Source organism: Pleurodeles waltl, chromosome 11 (genome assembly GCF_031143425.1).
Source record: "Pleurodeles waltl isolate 20211129_DDA chromosome 11, aPleWal1.hap1.20221129, whole genome shotgun sequence".
In the NCBI taxonomy this organism is placed as follows: domain Eukaryota; kingdom Metazoa; phylum Chordata; class Amphibia; order Caudata; family Salamandridae; genus Pleurodeles; species Pleurodeles waltl.
The window spans coordinates 71,897,477-71,919,114 of NC_090450.1; positions in this window are offsets into that span (position 1 = coordinate 71,897,477).

Here is a 21,638-nt window from a genome sequence, read left to right on the forward strand (position 1 = left end):
CAGAAGAACCACGACTCACCACCACCCACAACAGGCTCCCCGCAGGAGCTGGAACAAGATCACCACCGACCAGCTCTCCACATCACTGAGCCACAACCCTTCCGCCGCCTTGTCCCAACCAAGCAGCCAACAACCTCACACAGTGGATCACCAACTGCGCTGACAACCTCGCACTTCTGAAAACCCATCCCATCAGGCCCAACAGCAAGAAAGCCTCCTGGTTCAACAACGACCTCAAGAACTCCAAGAAGAACTGCCGCACCCTCGAGAAAGCCTGGCGAAAAAACCCGACTACAGACAACATGACCGCCCTCAAGCACGCCTCCCGCAAACACCACCAGCTGATCCACACCACCAAGAAGACAGCATTCAAAGAACGACTAGACAACAACGCACACAACAGCAAGGAACTCTTCAGCATCGTCAAAGAGCTCTCCAACCCCAGCGCCGGAAACAACGACATCACTCCCTCACAAGACCTCTGCGACTCACTCGCCTCGTTCTTTCACCGCAAGATCGCCAACATACACAACAGCTTCGGCGCACAGACCACGCACCCAACCACCAAACCGGCGCCCCCCAACACCACCCTCCGCGCCTGGACCCCGGTCAGCACCGAAGACACCATCCATACGATGAACACCATCCATTCCGGATCACCAACCGACCCATGCCCCCACCACGTCTTCAACAAGGCCGACTCCGTCATCGCACCCCATCTCTGGGACATCATCAACTGCTCCTTCAACACCGCCACCTTCCCGGAGAGCTGGAAGCATGCCGAACTCAGCGCCCTCCTGAAGAAACCATCAGCAGACCCCACCGACCTCAAGAACTACCGCCCCATCTCGCTCCTCCCGTTTCCGGCCAAAGTCATCGAGAAGACCGTCAACAGACAGCTAGCCGCCTTCCTCAAGACTAATGGATCCCTCGACCACTCGCAGTTCGGCTTCCGAGCCAACCACAGCACCGAGACCGCCCTCATCGCAGCCACTGACGACATCCGAGCCCTGCTCGACAACGGGGAAACAGCGGCCCTCATCCTCCTGGACCTCTCCGCAGCGTTCGACACTGTCTGCCACCGCACCCTAGTGCAGCGCCTCAGCAACATCGGAATCCAAGAGAAGGCACTAGAGTGGATCATCTCATTCCTCGCCGGAAGAACCCAGAGAGTCCGCCTCCCCCGTTCAGATCCGAGGCCACCGAAGTCATCTGCGGCGTACCACAAGGATCATCACTCAGCCCCACCCTCTTCAACGTCTACATGAGCCCCCTCACAGCCATCGCACGCCAACACAACCTCAACATCATCTCCTACGCCGACGACACCCAGCTGATCCTCTCCCTCACCAACGACCCAGCCACCGCCAGAACCAACTTGCACGAAGGGATGAAAGACGTAGCCGAGTGGATGATGAACAGGCGCCTGAAACTGAACTCAGACAAGACGGAAGTCCTCATCCTTGGATCATCACCCTCTGCCTGGGACGACTCCTGGTGGCCCCCTGCCCTGGGCAGCGCACCCAAACCAACGGACCAAGCACGCAACCTGGGCTTCATCCTGGACTCCTCCCTCTCGATGACCAGACAAGTCAACGCCGTCTCATCATCATGCTTCAACATCCTACGCATGCTACGAAAGATCTTCCGATGTATCCCCACCGAAACCAGGAAGACGGTCACCCAGGCACTCGTCACCAGCCGACTGGACTACGGTAACACCCTCTACACCGGAACCAAGGGCAAACTACAGAAAAGACTCCAACGCATCCAGAACGCCTCCGCACGCCTCATCCTTGACATCCCCCGATACAGCCACATCTCCGGACACCTGAGAGATCTGCACTGGCTCCCCGTCAGCAAGAGAATCACGTTCCGTCTCCTCACCCACACACACAAGGCCCTCCACGACCTGGGCCCCAGGTACCTCAACAACCGCCTGACCTTCTACACTCCCACCCGCCAGCTACGATCGACCAGCCACGCCCTCGCCGCCGTGCCACGCATTAGAAAAGCCACCATGGGAGGAAGATCCTTCTCCTACCTGCCAACCAAGACTTGGAACTCCCTCCCCATCCACCTCCGTCTGACCCAAGACCACCTCTCCTTCAGGAAGCAACTCAAGACCTGGCTGTTCGAGCAGTAGCGGTTCCCCCTCCCCCAGCGCCTTGAGACCCTCCGGGTGAGTAGCGCGCTTTACACATTTCTTGATTGATTGATTGATTGATCTTCATTGTTAATCATGAGCGACACGACTGTCAAATACATTTTCTGCTCTTTGCAGCATTTTCCTTCTAACTGGGACCTTTTAGGGGGCCTATTGACACATTGCACATGTACTCTTAAGTGCAGTGTGGCTATTAGGAGATGTTGCCATTTCTTTAGGTGTTCAAGAGAAAAACCAGGCAGACCTTCACAGTATCCAGTCCTTGACAGAGAGGGGTCAGTATGTTTTTAGAAAAAGATCACCACCTTGGTTTACATAACTAATAATAGAAAAGGGGATCACAGTAGTCAGGTGTGAGGTAGGAAATCCCTATTACGCCTTTTAGACCTTAGTAAAGTCAAGGAAATCTTCTCACATGCTGAAAGAAGTTTTGAGAAAAGGAGAGTGCAACAGACCACTTCATCCACAGGTCATCATTGGTGACCAGTCCACACCAAGGTAAGTAAATACTACCCAAATACTCTTGTTAATAATGTAATACAAATATTTCTACAGGGATGTTTGATGGGACATTATGCGTGATCCATCTTACTGTCAAAGAAAGATATTTGAGCTGGTATACCCTAAGATATTTTTAATTGCTCTGGATCCTTGCTCATGTACAGGAAATACATATGAAGAAATCCCTACTAACGGTTGAGTCCACCTAGGTAGTGTTTGCTTACATTGGTGTGGACATGTCACCAGTCATGAAGCATACCGCGAAGATCTGTTGGTGAAGTGAACTCACCAATAATGTGGTGATCACCAGCACTTTTACTTATCTGAGAGCGTATGAGTCAATGAGCCCCACAATTGGATCTTAGCATCAGTAGTGTAGTGCACACTATGGGTGACAGTCACAGGGCTGCTTCGCATGACAATATATGCTTATTCTTCACCACCACCACCTCCTTCTATTGGTTCAAATTCTTCTTCTCTCTGACCGTCAGCTATATGTTTTACGTGCTCTACCCCCACAATTGTGTGTTGATTTTTCAGATAAGCCAGTTGCTCTCTGGTACCATAATGTCCACCTGGGTTACCATTGCCTCTTGTGAACAAACTGCAATGTTCTCCTCATGCTTTATAAGTGTAAAGAAGTACCAAACTGGGGAGGACAGCTTTCTTATCGAGCCAATGCCTGAAGAACGTGCTCAGTGAAGCTAGGTTCACACACAGACACGCACGCACATCCATTAACAACACTCATGCCATTCAACCATGCACGCACGCACCAAACATTCATTTTAAAACATCACACACACACTCTCATTCTTTCACACACGCATGCACGCACATCCATTAACACTCATAACATTCAAACAGGCATGCATGCACCAAACATTCATTTTAAAAGATCCCACTCATTCTTTCACACATGCACGCACATCCATTAACAACACTCTTAACACTCAAACACACACGTGCGCACCAAACATTCAATTTAAAACATCACACACACACACACTTACCTTCAGCCTCCAGGTCCCAGGAGGGTTGGGACTGCTGCCTTCCCTCATTGGCTGACCTTAGGTCAGCCAATGAGGGAAGGCAGCAGTCCCAGCCTCGTCACAGAGTGGGATGGGGTCAGTGAGACTGCTGACCCCACCCCACTCTGTGACGAAGTGTCACTGATTGACACTTGCCCTGGGCGCTTCAGGGCTTAAACCTGAAGTGCCCAGGTCGAAGTCAATGGGTGACGCTTTCCTCGTCACCCAGGGGAGGGCCTCGAGGCATCTTTGCTGAGCCGAGGAGGTCACGCCCGTAGGAGCTGTGACCTCCTCAGCCCAGCAAAGTTCAGCTCAGGCAGCCAGGAGTCTGCGTAAATCGCGCATGTCTCACTCCTGGCTGTCTGAGCTGAAAATGAAGAGTGTCTGTCAGGCTGGCCTTTGTTCAGCCTGACAGACACTCTTCATGAGGGGCAAAAGGTGGGGGGATGTAGCCCCTCCACCCTAAAGGATGGGCTACCACTGTACATGACTCAGAAGAGGGTAGAGGTGATCTGCAATTGTTGTGTGCCACTCTCCACTGGTTCATCATCTTCCTCATTTCCAAGGCTTTCTGGAACCTTCCTTTTCCCTTGTCTCTCATGATGGGTCTCAAAAGGGAACCAATTTATGTCAAGATCATCAGAAAGGGGGCTTGGAGTAGATGGGGTAGTGTTCTTTCTTTTCCTAGCAGAAGATCCTGAAGCTGATGTGTGCAATGGAAGAACAGTCAGAACAACATTCTGCTCAGCAGCTAGCTCAACATCCTGCTATCCTCCTACCTACAGACGATCATGTTTAGGAGACTGTGGTTCCTGTTGAGTTTCTGATGATGAAGATTCTGTTTGCTGCTGGGACAATTCGATTTCCAGTTCACTGCTGTCAGTCATGACTGCAGTCACTGCAGCACTGAGAGACATCTGCTTTGGTTATGATGGTGGAGCTGTTGTTGATCCTGGGGGTGATGCTCCTTCCAGCTTCTTCCTGCAGACAGGAGGGTGAAGAAGGTATACCATGCTGCTGAAAAAAGGATGAGGACTTGAATCCTCGACAGCACTGACGACAGACTTGTTCTTCTCGATATGGCCAATTTTTTGTCAGGAACCTCCTTATTTGGGGAATTTTCTTCAACACAGCAGCACAAGCAGAAGCTCTTAGCACAAATATCTCCCAGACTTACTCGGCCTCAGTCAGTAATATCTTCTGGTGCACCTACAGACAATAACTAAAGAAGAGAGTAAGACTTTTTAATACGTGCTAGAGTAATACATGTAATAATAACCATAATCACCATCATAACATTATTATAATAAGGCATCGAATTATTATAATAATACCAAGTGGATTTCATGGACTCAAGTGACCCCTGTGGGTCTTAGGGACAGGCAAAAACCAAATTAATTAATATATAGTTGGTGTCCCTCCAGAGTTCATGAGGCCCCTGTGGGAAATGGAGGGGGCAGAAATTGAATAAATATATATTAGAAACATACTAAAATGCCTGGTGATCTTCCCCTGTGGGAGGTCACAATTGAATAAATACACATTAAAACACCTTGCCTGATGATCTTCCTGGGCCCATATAGCCCTCCTGGGAGACAAGAGTGGGGGGGGTAAGCAAACATAAAAAAGATAAATACTTCTTGTGCTTTGGGGCCTATGCGGACCCATGGGAGGCTGAATGTAGGACCAAAATGAAATCAAATACATATTAAAATATCTATTGTCCCTCCAGTCCCATGGGCTCCTATGGGAGACAGGCAAACATTTAATAAATTAATTAATGAATAGTTGGGCCCTCATTATGATTTTGGCGATCTTTTCCAAAGACAGCCAAAGCTGCCACAGCCAGCAGACCGCTAGTGCAGGCGGTCTGCTGACCGCCATATTTGGAGTTGGTGTAGGACTTCTGCCCATTCATGGGCGGAAGTCCGACTCAGTTGGCCTGGCCGACAGAGTTGAAGTGGCGGGTGCATCGCCAGCACCGCCACAGCAGCAAGACTCCGCCCGCTGAATTACGAGCCTTAATACGGCTTGGCAGAGTCTTGCTGGTGTGGTGGTGCTGGCGGGGCTAAACCGCCAGGACCCATCCCCTCCCGGATGACCAGCTCACCGGAAAAGGTAAGGTGATCATCCGAAAGGGGGAGGAATGGGGAGGGAGTGTTGGGTGCAAGTGTGTGGTGTGTGCATGTATGTCTGCGAATGGGGGGTGTATGAGTGCGTGTATGTGTGCAAATGGGGGTGTATGAGTGCATGTATGTATGCAAATGAGTGTGTATGAGTGCGTGTATATGTGCAAGAGAGTGGGGGTGTCTGTATGCAAGTGTGCAGATGTGGGTGCGTATTTGTGAGTGCAGGTGTGTGAATGGATGTGTACAGTTGGGGGTGTTTGTGGGTGTGTGTTTGCGGTGCAGGTGGGGTCTGTGTGTGCGTGTCTGTGTGTGTTAATGCGTGAGTGCGAGTATGCGGGGGAGGGTGTAGCATGTGTGCGAGTATGCGGAGAGGGGAGAGGGGTTGTGAATGCGTGCATGTATGCGATTGAATGTGAATGTTTGTGTGCATGTGTGCTCATGAATGGGGGTGTTCATGTGCACATTTGCATGGGTGTGCCTAAGTGCGTGTCAGTGCATAAATGTTTGTTTCAGTGTGAGTGTTTGAGTGTGTGTCTCTGAGTGAATGGGGTGTATGTAGCGAATGTGTGGGTTAGTGACGTGCATGTTTGTAAGAGTGTGGATGTCTGTGGGTGCATGTGTGTGGACGTGTAGGGGTGCGTGTGTCGGCGACAGGAATGATCATTCCTGTCGCCGAGTGCGTTTCTGCCAGGTTTTTGTGGCGGGATGACTGCCACAGAAAGCCTGGCGGTCTGAAGCCTTGTAATCTGGCCAGCAGGCAGAGGCCTGACGCCGGTTTGGAGATGCTCACCGCCGTTCGCGTTGGTGTGACCGCACCAGCGGGCCAAGCGGCGTTGTGGAGGTTTGGCTTCTGCCAAACCTCACAACTTGTAATGCGGCGGTCTTTAATACCATCATAGCGATGTTGGCGGTCTGATGACCGCAAGTCTCGTCATGCGGGCATTAGTGTCTATCCAGGGCTCAGAGGCCCATGGGAGGCAGTGAGACAGACGAAAAAACAAATCTTTAACTATAAAAATACCTGGTGTCCCTCTGGGGCCTGTGAGTCCCCCATACGAAGGGGAGACAAAAAAATCAAGTAATTAATAAAAACCTATCTGGTTTGTCTCCAGAGCCCTTGAGGCTCCCATGGGAGGCAGACAAAAAGTAAGTAAATTAATCAAAAACAACAATTGAGTACTACAAATTACAACAATAAGCCACAAGCACAAAAAAATGCATCACGAAATATTAATATAGTTTAAGAAAAAACAAAAATGACTTGGGTTGCTTCTAATATCTGTGCTCTTAGAAAATTGCTTTTAACAGTGGAAAACAATTATGAATAGTCAGAAACCCCGGTTGCTCAACAAAATGGTGGTTGATCACCACATTGCATTGGCCAACAAGTAAGGAGGTATGGAGAACAAAGACAAAATGGCCTTCTGATAGACAAATGCAAACACACTGATTCCACAAAATGGGCATCACCCAATGGCCAAAGAAGGCAACATGACCTACAAAGACAGCATGGCAGCCATACCCTACGTGGAGTCCCTTCCCTTTCCATCCATAAAAATGTGCAGGATTTCAAGGAACAGATTGCACAAATATACACTGAAAGTGTAACAATAAATTCAATGGCACAGCACAATGGAAACAGTGAGATAAGATTAAAATAAACTTAATGTATTATATCAATTTGTCAATACCAACTGTAATGTTTGGAATATAGGTTCCACATTTAAAGTCACACATAACAGCAAGAACAAAATCAAGAGCAATTATATTTTATAAAATCGCAGCTTGTTGAGCCATGAACAGGGTGGTATGTAACTCCAGGGCATTTGCAGTTAAAATTTCTACCTCCACCAACACATTGGCAACCCTTCAAATATCATAGATAAACAGGCCCACTGCATGGCTTAGGATAAACATAGCAGAGAATCATACAATCTCTGAAACTTCCCTAACCTGTCTGTCAAGCTAAGGTTGAGAAGGCAAACTTCTGATTGCAGGCACAACTTATACAGGACATCAGGATACAAACCAATGCACGGGCTGGTATTCATTAGGTACTTTTCCATAGACATAGTAAGTTCCAATTTGATCAGTAGTGCCACTACAGGTGGGCAGAACAGTAGACAAGACTGTTCATTGGAATTCAACTTGGGTAAAGACAGAAAAAGGGCTCAAGATAGGCCATTCGATTGATGTGCACCTAGTACTCACCGTGCATCAACAAATTCTACTGTTTCCAACCTCACAAACCAGTCCTTGAGCAGTAGATCCAAGATAAACAGCTGGGCAGGGTCTTTGATTAGGCAAGGGGACTGTCAAATCAGTGAGAGTAACAAGGGTGGTGTCGTTGACACATTCAGAAATATTGTGCTTATGCATGTGTAAACCATTGAACCATTCCTTACAGATCTGAAAGAAAACAGACACTCAAGATAGCACATGGAAGTCTAACATTTTAACACAAAAATAGTTTGCATTCATTAAATAAAGCAAAGGCAAAACACCACATCAACCGACCAGAGTTCCGCTCCATGGTAGGTTGGAGCATGCAGTGCTAATGTCATGACTTGCGCATTGTGCACTGTGTGCTCCCCGCACGCCCAATGACTCCCTAGGCTTCTCTCCTCCACTCCCATTTTCATATAGGTGAATGGGCTTGATTAACGGACATCAGTACCTTACTGTGGAGTGATTGGGAGTGGGTCCTCTGGTGTTTTTTCTTCTGTGGGCTTCTCATATCGGGAGCACTGCCTTCTGTTAAGGCCTCCATCTTCATCTTGCCAATTTCCAGATAAACACAAGTTCTTGTGGGATCTTGCGCCTTTGACAATGGCAGCGGCATGTAGGAGGAGGCGTGCCCTACTTAATGCGCGTCTTTAATCTCCATGGCACTTGGTTTCTATTATCCAATCCTGAAAAAGATTGTAGATCTGCTGGTTTCTTTCTGCATCATCTCACTGGCCCCGAAGGAGTTTCTTGCCTCACGCTGGATGCGCTGTCCTTCCTTGCTACCTGACTAGGAATTGTCAGGTTTTTATAACCATTTCCTGTCTTTCCTTGCTTCCCACTTAAATTCTAGGTCAGTGAACTGTACCACAGTACTATTTTAGGAGGTGAAGTGGACATTCTCTGTTCTATCGCAAGGTTGCTTGTTCCAGTTCTGGTTCAGGGAGAACCTGACCTAGCAGTTTGGGTTGGACTGTTCCCATTAGAGCAGGGTTAAGAATGAGTCACATATGGCTAGGTCCAAACTGAGGTGGCATGGTATGCAAAATAACAATGTACTGGGATATAGCTCGTAGTAATTACAAGTGACTGAGATTGATTCAGGCATTCCAGGGATCACTTTTTGTATACTTTAATGTGTTGCCATATGCGGGAAGGGTATGCCTAGACCTGGAGCCCATGCACGTCCTTTGCCATCATTTGCCATTGTTAGAAATGGGGTCTCTAGTTGGCAGTGGTTTGTACCATGTCCAAGTAGAGACCCTCACTCTGGTCAGGGTAAGCGAGGCTCATAGTTAAGATAACCCCTGCTCACCCACTTGGTAGCTTGGCTCAAGCAGTAAGGCTTATCTCTGAGGCAATGTGTAAACTACTTGTACACACATACATAGTAACACAGTGAAAACACAACAAAAGGACTCCACACCAGTTTAGAAAAATAGCCAATATTTATCTGAATAAAACAAAACCAAAATGACAAAAATCTAACATACACAAGTAAAAATATCTCTTTTTAAAAGTTGAAGCAAGTTTTAATCCATAGGACTCAATGGATGTATCTCTTTTTCACAAAGTACCTAGGATGCATCAAAAATAAAGACAATGCGGCCCACAGAGGAGGTGAGGCACCGGAAAAGAAAAGCGATTCATCTGTTCCTTACTGTGCAGGGGAGGCGATGCATCAATTCTTTCCACACAGGTGAGATGATGTGTTGGTTTCTTACTGGCAGGGGAGGTGAGGCGTTGATTCTTTCTTCACATGAAAGGCAATGCGTTGATTTCCAGACATGCAGCCTCAGTTCCTTACTGCAGTGCGGTGTTAATGAAAAATTGGTGCTCAGGGATGATGCATAGAAAATGTAAATGTGCAGTGTTGATGGGGCCAAGGTGAAACAAGAGCTGTGTCGATTCTGCAAATGCGAGGCAGGCGCTGTGTTGATTCTCCAGCTGCGGGGCAGGCGCCAAGGCGATTCTTCAGCAACGAGACAGGAACTGCTTGATTCTTCTGGCGTGTCACATTGGTGCATGGATTTTCTCCTTCAGATCACCAGCTTGTACTTCCAAAGGCCCAGGGTCTGAAGTTGGCACCACTTGGCAAGTTAGGACTCTCAGCAGATGAGCCCAGGCACTGGCAGACGAAGTCGAGGTTGATGTCCCTGAGACTTCTTAACAGGAGGCAAGCTCAGTCCAAGCCCTTGGAGAACCTTTAGAAGCAGAATGTAGAAAGCCAAGTCCAGTCCTTTCACTCCCAGGACAGAAGCGGCAAGCAACAGGTCAGCACAACAAAGCAACAGGCAGAGTGGCAGTCCCCCCCTACAGCATCCAGCTCTTCTTCCTGGCTGTATTTCCTCAGTCCAGAAGGATTCTATGTGGTGTCAGAGGTCCAGTACTTTTACCCATTTCTGTCTATAAAGCAGGCATACTTCAAAGAGAAGTCTTTGTTGTGCACAAGACAATGCCTTTCCCCGCTCTAGCCCTAGACACACTCCAGGGGGATGGAGATTTATTTGTGTGAGGGCAGGTACAGCCCTATTCAGGTGCAATTGTCAGCTCCTCCCACCACTCTAACTCAGGAAGACCCATCAGCCTGGTGAAGGGCCATCAGGATAAGCAGGGCACGCCTCAGCTCCTTTTGTGTGACTGTCAAGAGTGAACGCACAAACAGACCAACTGTCATCCTGACCGAGATGTGTATTCAGCAGACAGGCAATCTCTACATCTCTATCTGCTCCCAATGGGAAACTACACCTAAAATATATTTCAAGGTAATCCCCATGTTATCCTATGGGAGACATAGTCCTTGCAATAGGGAAAAAATAATTCAGTAGTATTTCACTATAGGGACATGTAAAACATACCAGTGCATGTCCTACCTTTTACATACACTGTGCCCTGCCAATGGGGCTACTTTGGACCTATTTTAGGGGTGACTTACATGTAGTAAAAGGGAAGATTTGTGCACTTGCCAGGTCGAACTGGCAGTGTAAACCTGCACACACAAACACTGCAGTGGCAGATCTGAGATATGTTTACAGGGCTACTCATGTGGGGGGCACAATCAGTGCTGCAGGCCCACTAGTAGCATTTGATTTACAGGCTCTGGGCATTCATAGTACACCTTACTAGGGACTTACTAGTAAATCAAATGTGCCAATCATGGATAAACCAATCACCAATACAATTTAGACAGGGAGCACTTGCACTTTAGTACTGGTCAGCAGTCGTAAAGTGCCCAGAGTCCTAAAGCCAAGCAAAAACAGGTCAGAAAAAATAGGAGAAAGAAGGCAAAAAGTTTGTGGATAACTCTGCAAAAAGGGCCAGGTCCAACAGTCGTCCTTTGTTTTTTCCTTCCTTTGTATCTGTGATGTAAAAATATTATATCTTGCATCTGATGTGAGACATTTCCTGGATTTATTGTTACAAGACTTTGGGGGTCATTCCAACCCTGGCGGTCGGTGTTAAAGCGGCGGCCAACCCGCAAACAGGCGGGCGGGCAAAAAAATGGAATTCCGACCCTGGCGAGAACCGCCAGCACAGACCGCCACTTTAACACTCCGACCGCCACGGCGGTACAGACAAGCAGCGCGGCGGTCACCGCCAACAGACAGGCGGCACACAATGTACCGCCCACCCTATCACAACTCACCAATCCGCCACCTTTTCCGGGGCGGGAGCCCCGCCGATAAAAACACGGCGGAAACAGACTACGAACGGGAAAACGCTCACCTATACACACTCCACGAGGAATCTGGACAGCATGGAACCAGAACTACACATCCTACCAGCAATTGTCTACCTGCTCGTCTACCAGGAGCACGAACGCCAGCGCAGAAGACAACGGTGAGTACTGCACCTACGACACAGGGGAGGGGGAGGAGAAAAGATTACGGGCACACACATACGCGACCCCCCCCCCCCAACTACCTACACACCAATGCAGAGCAACAACTCAGAGTGACACCCCCCAAACCTCCCGGAAGAATGTGAAGACAAAATAATATGTTATTGGATTACAAATATATTGTAAGGCTAAGTAAATAAGTAAGTCGAACATCCCATAACTATATACACATATGTATATTGTCCCGTCAAAATTGGCTTTCTGTCATTGTACGTGGGCCTATGGTCCTCAACACATGGGCAAAGCCCACATATGAGACCCGAATCCATTGGAGAGAACACTGCAGGGGCATCAGATAGGAAAACTACAGGCACCTCAGGGGGAAGGGAAGGGGGGTCACCTCAGCCACATGAGTCCACGACGCCAGATACACGAGGGGCCTCCAAGGCCACTGTTTAATCCTGGGGAGTGCAAAGCCACAGTCTCTCAAGTCTCTACAGTGGGTGGCTTGCCCACTGTGCCATCCTGGGGAGTGCAAAGCCACAGTCTCTCAAATCACTACAGTGGGTGGCTTGCCCACTGTGCCATCCTGGGGAGTGCAAAGCCACAGTCTCTCAAGTCTCTACAGTGGGTGGCTTGCCCACTGTGCCATCCTGGGGAGTGCAAAGCCACAGTCTCTCAAGTCTCTACAGTGGGTGGCTTGCCCACTGTGCCATCCTGGGGAGTGCAAAGCCACAGTCTCTCAAGTCTCTACAGTGGGTGGCTTGCCCACTGTGCCATCCTGGGGAGTGCAAAGCCACAGTCTCTCAAATGGATGACAGACTCCAGCGGTACTGGAGGACTCTTGGTGCCCAGAGTGTATTGTGCAGCCCTGTCCGACACCGACCCGGGCCTGCCCCTTCTGCCAATGTGTCAGTGGTGCTTGAGATGAAGGGCCCAGAGGAGCGGTGCTTGAGATGAAGGGCCCAGAGGAGCGGTGCAGAGACGGCGGTGCCCAGCGGAGCGGTGCTTGAGATGAAGGGCCCAGCGGAGCGGTGCTTGAGATGAAGGGCCCAGCGGAGCTGTGCAGAGACGGCGGTGCCCAGCAGAGCGGTGCTTGAGATGAATGGCCCAGCGGAGCGGTGCTTGAGATGAAGGGCCCAGCGGAGCGGTGGTTGAGATGAAGGGCCCAGCGGAGCGGTGCTTGAGATGAAGGGCCCAGCGGAGCGGTGCAGAGACGGCGGTGCCCAGCGGAGCGGTGCTTGAGATGAGGGCCCAGCGGAGCGGTGCTTGAGATGAAGGGCCCAGCGGAGCGGTGCTTGAGATGAAGGGCCCAGCGGAGCGGTGCGGAGACGGCGGTGCCCAGCGGAGCGGTGCTGGAGATGAAGGGCCCAGCGGAGCGGTGCTTGAGATGAAGGGCCCAGCGGAGCGGTGCTTGAGATGAAGGGCCCAGCGGAGCGGTGCTTGAGATGAAGGGCCCAGCGGAGCGGTGCAGAGACGGCGGTGCCCAGCAGAGCGGTGCTTGAGATGAGGGCCCAGCGGAGCGGTGCTTGAGATGAAGGGCCCAGCGGAGCGGTGCTTGAGATGAAGGGCCCAGCGGAGCGGTGCAGAGACGGCGGTGCCCAGCGGAGCGGTGCTTGAGATGAAGGGCCCAGCGGAGCGGTGCTTGAGATGAAGAGCCCAGCGGAGCGGTGCAGAGACGGCGGTGCCCAGCGGAGCGGTGCTTGAGATGAAGGGCCCAGCGGAGCGGTGCAGAGACGGCGGTGCCCAGCGGAGCGGTGCTTGAGATGAAGGGCCCAGCGGAGCGGTGCTTGAGATGAAGGGCCCAGCGGAGCGGTGCAGAGACGGCGGTGCCCAGTGGAGCGGTGCAGAGACGGCGGTGCCCAGCGGAGCGGTGCTTGAGATGAAGTGCCCAGCGGAGCGGTGCTTGAGATGAAGGGCCCAGCGGAGCGGTGCAGAGACGGTTGTGCCCAGCGGAGCGGTGCTTGAGATGAAGGGCCCAGCGGAGCGGTGCTTGAGATGAAGGGCCCAGCGGAGCGGTGCTTGAGATGAAGGGCCCAGGGGAGCGGTGCTTGAGATGAAGGGCCCAGCGGAGCGGTGCAGAGACGGCGGTGCCCAGCGGAGCGGTGCTTGAGATGAAGGGCCCAGCGGAGCGGTGCTTGAGATGAGGGGCCCAGCGGAGCGGTGCTTGAGACGAAGGGCCCAGCGGAGCGGTGCATGTCTTGAAGGGCCCTGTTCAGCGGTGCTTGTCACGGCGGTGCCCCGTTCAGCGGTGCTTGTCTTGAAGGGCCCTGTTCAGCGGTTCTTGAGACGGCGGTACCCCGTTCAGCAGTGCTTGTCTTGAAGGGCCCTGTTCAGCGGTGATTGTCACGGCGGGGCCCTGTTCAGCGGTTCTTGAGACGGCGGGGCCCTGTTCAGCGGTTCTTGAGACGGCGGGGCCCTGTTCAGCGGTGCATGTCTTGAAGGGCCCTGTTCAGCGGTTCTTGAGACGGCGGGGCCCTGTTCAGCGGTTCTCGAGACGGCGGGGCCCTGTTCAGCTGTTCTTGAGACGGCGGGGCCCTGTTCAGCGGTTCTTCACATGTGTCTCCAGGGCACCAGATCCGGCCAATAGATGGTGTTCACTCGCCATCCGACTTCTCGCTTGCTGGGCCCTCCTGTGCTGGTGTCCCGTGCCCGTGGGTGTCCTCCTTCACCCCCGGAATGGGGCTGGTGGGGCCCTCCTGGGCAGCTCGCCTGCTGCCGGACTTGTCGGCTGTGCTGCCCTTGCCATCCTTGCCTGATCCTCTGTGGCCCTTGCCTCCCTTTGGAGATGTGCCAGGTGGCACCCCACTCCCTGACGGTGCCAGGGTGGTGCCTGTGGAGGCTGCCGTCTCTGTCCTCTCGCGCCGGCCCTTGGCTTTTTTTGATCTTTTCCCAGGGGTGGGCTGGCTGTCCCTTTGCTGCTGGCCGATGTGGCTGCCCCTCGAAGGTGGGGGACTCCAATATCCCTGGACTATGGTCCTTGTAGGTCCAGGGGTTGTGGTGGCTGAGGTGCAGATTGGACTTTTACAAGATGGAGGGGGTGGGTCAGGTGATGGAAAGAGGTTAATTTTGGAGAGGAAAAACGTTTTAGGAGCAATGGGAAGGGTAGGTGCAGTGGGTATGGGAGTGGAGGAAGAGGATGTGGTTGTAGGAGAGTCAAGTGTGCTGTCTTTGGGTGCAGGTGCTTGTGACGGAGGCTGTCGTGAGGTGGATGGCTGTTGGGTGGGTGGCTGCCTGCGTTTGTGTGGTTTGGAAGAGGGGGTGACAGACACACTGGGAGAGGACACAGGGGACGTGTAAATGGCAGTGGGGGTGGTGACTGCACATGTGCGGAGTGTTCTGGTGGGTGCGCTGGTGATGGATGTAGTGGCTGATGAAGTGGTGCATGCAAGTGTGAGTTGGGACGTCACAGGGAGGGAGGAGGGAGACGAGGACGAGGGGGACACAGAGGAGGCAGTGGCTGTTGGCATGTCTGCATGTGGATGTTGCTTGTGTGAATGCTTCTGTGATGTGTGGTGCTTATGTTTGGATGAGCTGACCTTGGGTGTTGAGGTGTGTGCAGGCTGGTCTGTAGGTGTGTCTGGGATAGGCAGAGGAACAGGGGAGTGGGACTGGGTGGTGGGAGTTGGAGGAGGGAGGCAGGAGACAGGGACAATGGCTGCCATCAGTGCTGAGGCCAGAGCGTTGAACGATCGCTGATGGGCAGCCTGACCCGAATGAATGCCCTCCAGGTATGCATTGCTCCGATGCACCTCCCTTTCCACCCCCTGGATGGCATTCAAAAGGGTAGACTGCCCAACAATGAGCGTCCGGAGGAGGTCAATGACCTCCTCACTGAGGGCAGCAGGGGTAACTGGGGCAGGGCCTGAGGTGCCTGGGGCGAAGGAGATGCCCGCCTTGGTGTGCGAGCGGGCACGGGGCGAACGCTGAGGGGCTGCTGGGAGGGCGGAGCTGGTGCGCTGGGTGGCGGCTGTACCTGTTGTTGCAGTGGGCATGGATGTTGCCGCCACCACAAGGGAGCTCCCTTCTGAGGACGTGTCGGTGTCGCTGATGTCTCCACGTGTCCCCGTTGTGGAGCCCCCCTCGCCCTCCGTCTCACTGGTGATATCAGAGTCCGTTGTGGCCCTCCGGGGCCATGTGAGATGCAGCTCCCTTGTGCTCCAATGCCACTTCTCCTCCGCCAGATGATGCTAATGCACACATGAACAGGAAGAGCAGACAAAAAAAGGGGGGGGGAAATAAAGACATGTTGAGTGCATGCATTGGCAACACAGTTGGCGGAGAGGACAGACACAGAAGCCCCCTGCACTACACCGCGCACTTGGGGTACACTACTCAATCATTGGGACTTGGCCTACAAGCCTATGGACGGCAACTGCACACATAGGTGACACAGGGCCATGGATAGCTGTACTTGGAACCCTACAGAGGTGGGGTGCGGGGGCACAGGGCCATGCCTTACGGAGGGGCCTAGCCTACAGAGATCGCCCTGGCCTAGGGATACCCACAGCCCTCCTCCCCCACCCAGACACCTCCACTGCGCGCATAGTCAGCAGAATGAGAGTGTACTCACCCCCTTGTGTCTGCTGTGATGTCCTCACGTGCCCATCCAAATCTGGGAAGGCCACCGCCAGGATCCGAGACATCAGGGGGGTCAATTGACGCGTGGCACCCCTCCTACGTTGGGAGGCCATCCCCAGCAGAGCCTCCGCGGTCTTTCTGCTCCCGCGGCGGATGTCCTCCCACCTCTTGCGGCAGTGGGTGCCCCATCTGTTGTGGACCCCCAGGGTCCGGACGTCCTTGGCGATGGAACGCCAAATGTCGACTTTCTGATGGGCGCTGACCTATGTGACACGTACCGGGAGAGAAAATACAATATCATCATTTTCTGCATGCTCGATGTGAGTGTCCCCCCATCCCCACCCTGGCCATGTGGCACATGCTCTCACCTGTCCTTTGATGCATGCCTCATACGCTCCCCTCCGCACCATCGTTCATTCACCCCACTCAACCCAGGCATTGCCCACAAAGCATGGTCCCAGTGTACTAACCTGTTGGTCTGGAGGACCGTAGAGTAGCGCATACTGGGGGAGGACCCCATCAACAAGTTTCTCCAATTCCTCAGAAGTGAAGGCAGGGGCCCTTTCCCCAGGCGCAGCAGCCATTGTCTCTTCCAGACCGAGGTCACAGCAGCACTATAGGTCCTCTCCTGTGGATGATCAGGTCTCGAGTGATTAAGCAGATAGAAAATGGCGGTCACGTCCGCGGCGGTGCGTACCGCGGCAGTGCGTACCGCGACCGCCGGCACACATCCTCATTGGCTCCTGAGACCCATAGGGTTCAATGTTAACCAATGCTGCTTTGCGCCGTGGTCTTCGACCGCCTACTGCCACGGTGTGCCACGCCAGCGCATTGACCTCACATCCCATTGTCACACTTCACAGGTCAGGCAGCCGCCATTTCAAGGGCCCACATGGCTTAATTTCTACTGCGTCACACAGGCCTAGGCCTTGCATTGCCACTCATACAAGCCATTCAATGCATAGCGAATCGTGTTCTGTGCAAGCTGTGGTTACGTACCTGTGGGTTGCTTGACTCTGTGCTTCATGTTGTCCTTCCTAGGCACCGTCCGCTGGGACTTGCGAGGAGATGGAGGAATGTTCCCGTGTACAGACCGCTGGAGGACCTGTCGACAATGGAAGAAAGACATGTCATACTGACATACAGACTTGACCGAGACACTATACAGGAAATGTATGCCCAGCTGGAGCCAGACCTGATGTCACCCATTCGCCAACCCACAGGGATTCCCCCTCTGGTGCTGTCAGTACTCCATTTTTTGGCAAGTGGATCATTCCAAACAACAGTGGCCATATCATCAGGGATGTCTCAGCCTATGTTTTCTAAGGTTTTGTCCAGAGTGTTGTCTGCCCTGATGAAATACATGCGGAGCTACATTGTTTTCCCTGAGGTGGGCGATTTGGCTACAGTGAAGGGTGATTTCTATGCCCTTGGACATATTCCCAACATCATTGGTGCCATTGATGGGACCCATGTGGCTTTGGTTCCCCCCAGTGAAAGTGAGCAGGTGTACAGGAACAGAAAAAGTTATCATTCGATGAATGTCCAGGTGGTCTGTTTGGCTGACCAGTACATCTCCCATGTAAATGCCAAGTTCCCTGAGTCAGTGCATGACGCGTACATCATGCGAAATAGCAGCATCCCTTATGTGATGGAACAGCTACAGAGACACCGTGTGTGGCTAATTGGTGACTCTGGTTACCCCAACCTGTCGTGGCTACTGACCCCAGTGAGGAATCCCCGGACCAGGGCAGAGGAACGGTACAATGAGGCCCATGGCCGAACTAGGAGGATTATAGAAAGAACCTTCGGCCTCCTGAAGGCCAGGTTTAGGTGCCTGCATATGACAGGTGGATCCCTAATGTACTCAACGAAGAAGGTGTGCCATATCATCGTGGCCTGCTGTATGCTTCACAACCTGGCTTTGCGACTCCAGGTGCCTTTCCTGCAGGAGGATGTTCCAGATGGTGGTGTTGTGGCAGCTGTGGAGCCTGTGGAGAGTGAAGAGGAGGAAGACGACGGGGACGACACAGACAACAGGGACACAGTGATACAACAGTATTTTCAATAGCACACAGGTACGAATCAACACCGACATTTTACATGTACTTACAGTCTCCTGCCTCTCTACTGTCTGTGTTTCCCCCCAGTTTATGTTAACTGAGTTGTGACTTTCCCTTCCGTTTTCAGAGATGTGGGCCCCACTGCGTGACCTCTGCTTTGTTTCCCCATGGACTACAGCTGTGTGACAGTGGTATGTTGTCATCACAATGTAACTGTACATTTTGGCACCGTTATGTCTAATACATTTGTTCAAAATACAAGCAGACTCCAGATATTTTTAGGGCAATAAGTGATTTTATTAAAGTGCTAAATTTAGGGACATGGTTGAAAATGGGTGATGGGTGATGGTGGAGTAATGTCCATGGCAGAGGCCAGCTTTTCAGTCTCACAGGTGCATTGTCCATATGCCTGTGGAAGGATGGAGCAGGGGCAGTTCAAGGTTGGACAGGGTGACAATGTGGGACAGTGGGATGACATCAGCGGGTATCCTTTGCTGGCGGAGGTCTTGGCATCCTACTCTGTCTTCTTCCTAGATCCCAGGTACCGCTTGCGGGGTGGTTCTTCCTCTGCAGGAGGTGGGGTTCTGGTGGCCTGTTGTTGTGTGGGGGCCTCCTGTCCACTAGCGCCGGCGGAGGTGGTAGGCTGTTCCTGGTCCATGCTAGTGACAGGGGCCCTTTATGGTGCCACATGGTCCCGCAATGTGGTGACAATCTGGGTAAGAGCCACGACGATGGTCCCCATTGCGGAACTAATGGCTCGGAGTTCTTCCCTGAACCCCATGTACTGTTCCTCCTGCAGTACCTGGATCTCCTGGAACCTGGCCAGTACCGTAGCCATCGTCTCCTGGGAGCGGTGGTATGCTCCCATGATGGAGGAGAGGGCCTTGTGGAGAGTCGGTTCCCTGGGCCTGTCCCCCCCCTGTTGCACAGCAGCCCTCCCAGTTCCCCTGTTTCCCTGGGCCTCTGTCCCCTGGACCGTTGCCCACTACCACTGCTCCCAGGTCCCTGCTGTTGTTGGTGTGGTGGGTCAACCTGGGTGCCCTGTAGTGGTGGACACACCGCTGATTGACGTGTCCTGGAGACAGAGGCATGGGCCCGCTGGGTGGGAGCTGTGCTGGTGTTCCCAGAGGGGGGTAGGTCTGCTGTGGCCTGTGGCTGTGTGAGGGGAACCGACTGTACCGAGGTCCCCGATGGGCCGGGCTGGTCATCTGGGTCCAGGGAGACAGAGCTGCTGTCATCACTGGGGGCCTCTTCTGGGGGTGGGATGGACATTTCTGGACCCTCCTGGGCGGTGTGGTGGCGTTCGGGTCCTGCAGGGGTATAAGAGTATGGTTATTGCTTCTGTGTGTGCCATAGTGTGCAATGGGTGGGTATCCGTGGACCCCAGTGCTGGCATTCGCTTGTGGGGGCTGTTGTGACGGTGGCTTGTGGGGGAGATGGGTATGTGCAGTGGGCATGCTTTGGTGATGGATGTCCATGCTTTGTGGACACATGCAGGGCTGGGTGTTGGGATGGGTGGGTTGTGATGGTGAGCCATTTGCAAGGAGTTGGTGTGATGGGGGTAGGGGTGAGGGTGGGGGTATGATTTGGCATGCAGGTGGGGTGGGGGGAATGAAGTAGTGAAGATTTGCCTTACCAGAGTCCATTCCTCCGCCTACTCCTGCGAGGCCCTCAGGATGCAGGATGTGCAAGACTTGCTCCTCCCATGCTGTAAATTCTGGGGGAGTAGGTGAGGGTCCGCCGCCAGTCTTCTGCACCGCAATGTTGTGCCTTGATACCATGGAACGCACCTTCCCCTGTAGGTCGTTCCACCGCTTCCTGATGTCGCCCCGATTTCGTGGATGCTGTCCCACAGCGTTGACCCTGTCCACTATTCTTTGCCATAGCTCCATCTTCCTGGCAATGGTGGTGTGCTGCACCTGTGTCCCGAAGAGCTGGGGCTCTACCCGAACTATTTCCTCCACCATGACCCTGAGTTCTGCGTCAGAGAACCTGGGGTGTCTTTGGGGTGCCATGGATGAGGTGTGGGGTGGGGTATGTGTTGTAGATTGTGGTGATTGTGTTGGTGTGTGGTGTTTTGTGCGTGGATATTGTGTGGGTGATGTAGTGATTTGCCTCTGTGTGATGGTCTACCCTATTCTGTGCTGTCTCTCTCTGGCCTTCAGTCGCAATTCTGGTCGTAAGGGTTTGTGGGTGATGTGGGTGTGTGTTTTATATTGTATTGGGTGTGTGGGAGTGGTGTGTGTATGTGTATCAGGTGTGTGTATTTTGAATTGTCCAATGTGATAGTGTTTTGTAAAGGTGTGTGTATTTTGAGCGCGGCGGTGTGTACCTCCAATGGAATACCGCGTTTGAAAGACCACTGCGGGGATTTGTGGGTCGGAATGGAATGGGCGTATTTCTGTTGGCGTGACGGTGGAGGTTTGGTCATCGCCAGTTTTTCGCTGGCCGTTGGTGTGGCGGACTTTTGTTGATGTTGGGTTTTTGGCGGTTTGCCAGTTGCGGGTCAGAATGACCGTGGCGGTTTACCGCGACCGCGGCGGTGTTATGGCGGTATTCTGACCGGCGGTAAGCGCCTTTTACCGCTGAGGTCAGAATGACCCCCTTTGTCCTCTACTTGCCTTCTGATGAAGTATTCAGTCTCCTTCCTCATTATTTGTGTTGGGGCTTCCTGGTTTGTCTTTTGATCTGAATAGGAATCTTTGGATCATTCTTTATGGCGCAATAGGGGATGGGATACCCTATACCCGTTACACCTCTGATATGACTGATGCTGGTGAGTTAATCTCTTTAATAAGGAGGGATTGAACCATGGGGCTCAAGTCTTAGTGACTGTATGTGTCTGGTGCCTTAATTGTTTAACCCTTGTCTGTCTGTTTTGTTTTGAAGGATGTATGGCTCCTGGATGTGCAGAAGTGAGGTCAGTTTGAAGTTGTGTTTCCCAGACGTGTGACAAGCACCATACCAAGAACTGCCACATACCCAAGAGAGTGTTTTTTCTCTTATATCTTCCTCCTCCTTTCCCCTTCTCCTAAGTCCACACCGAGGCTAAGCTTACTAGGACAGCTAAGCTAAAATGTTCAATCTAAAATACAGGAT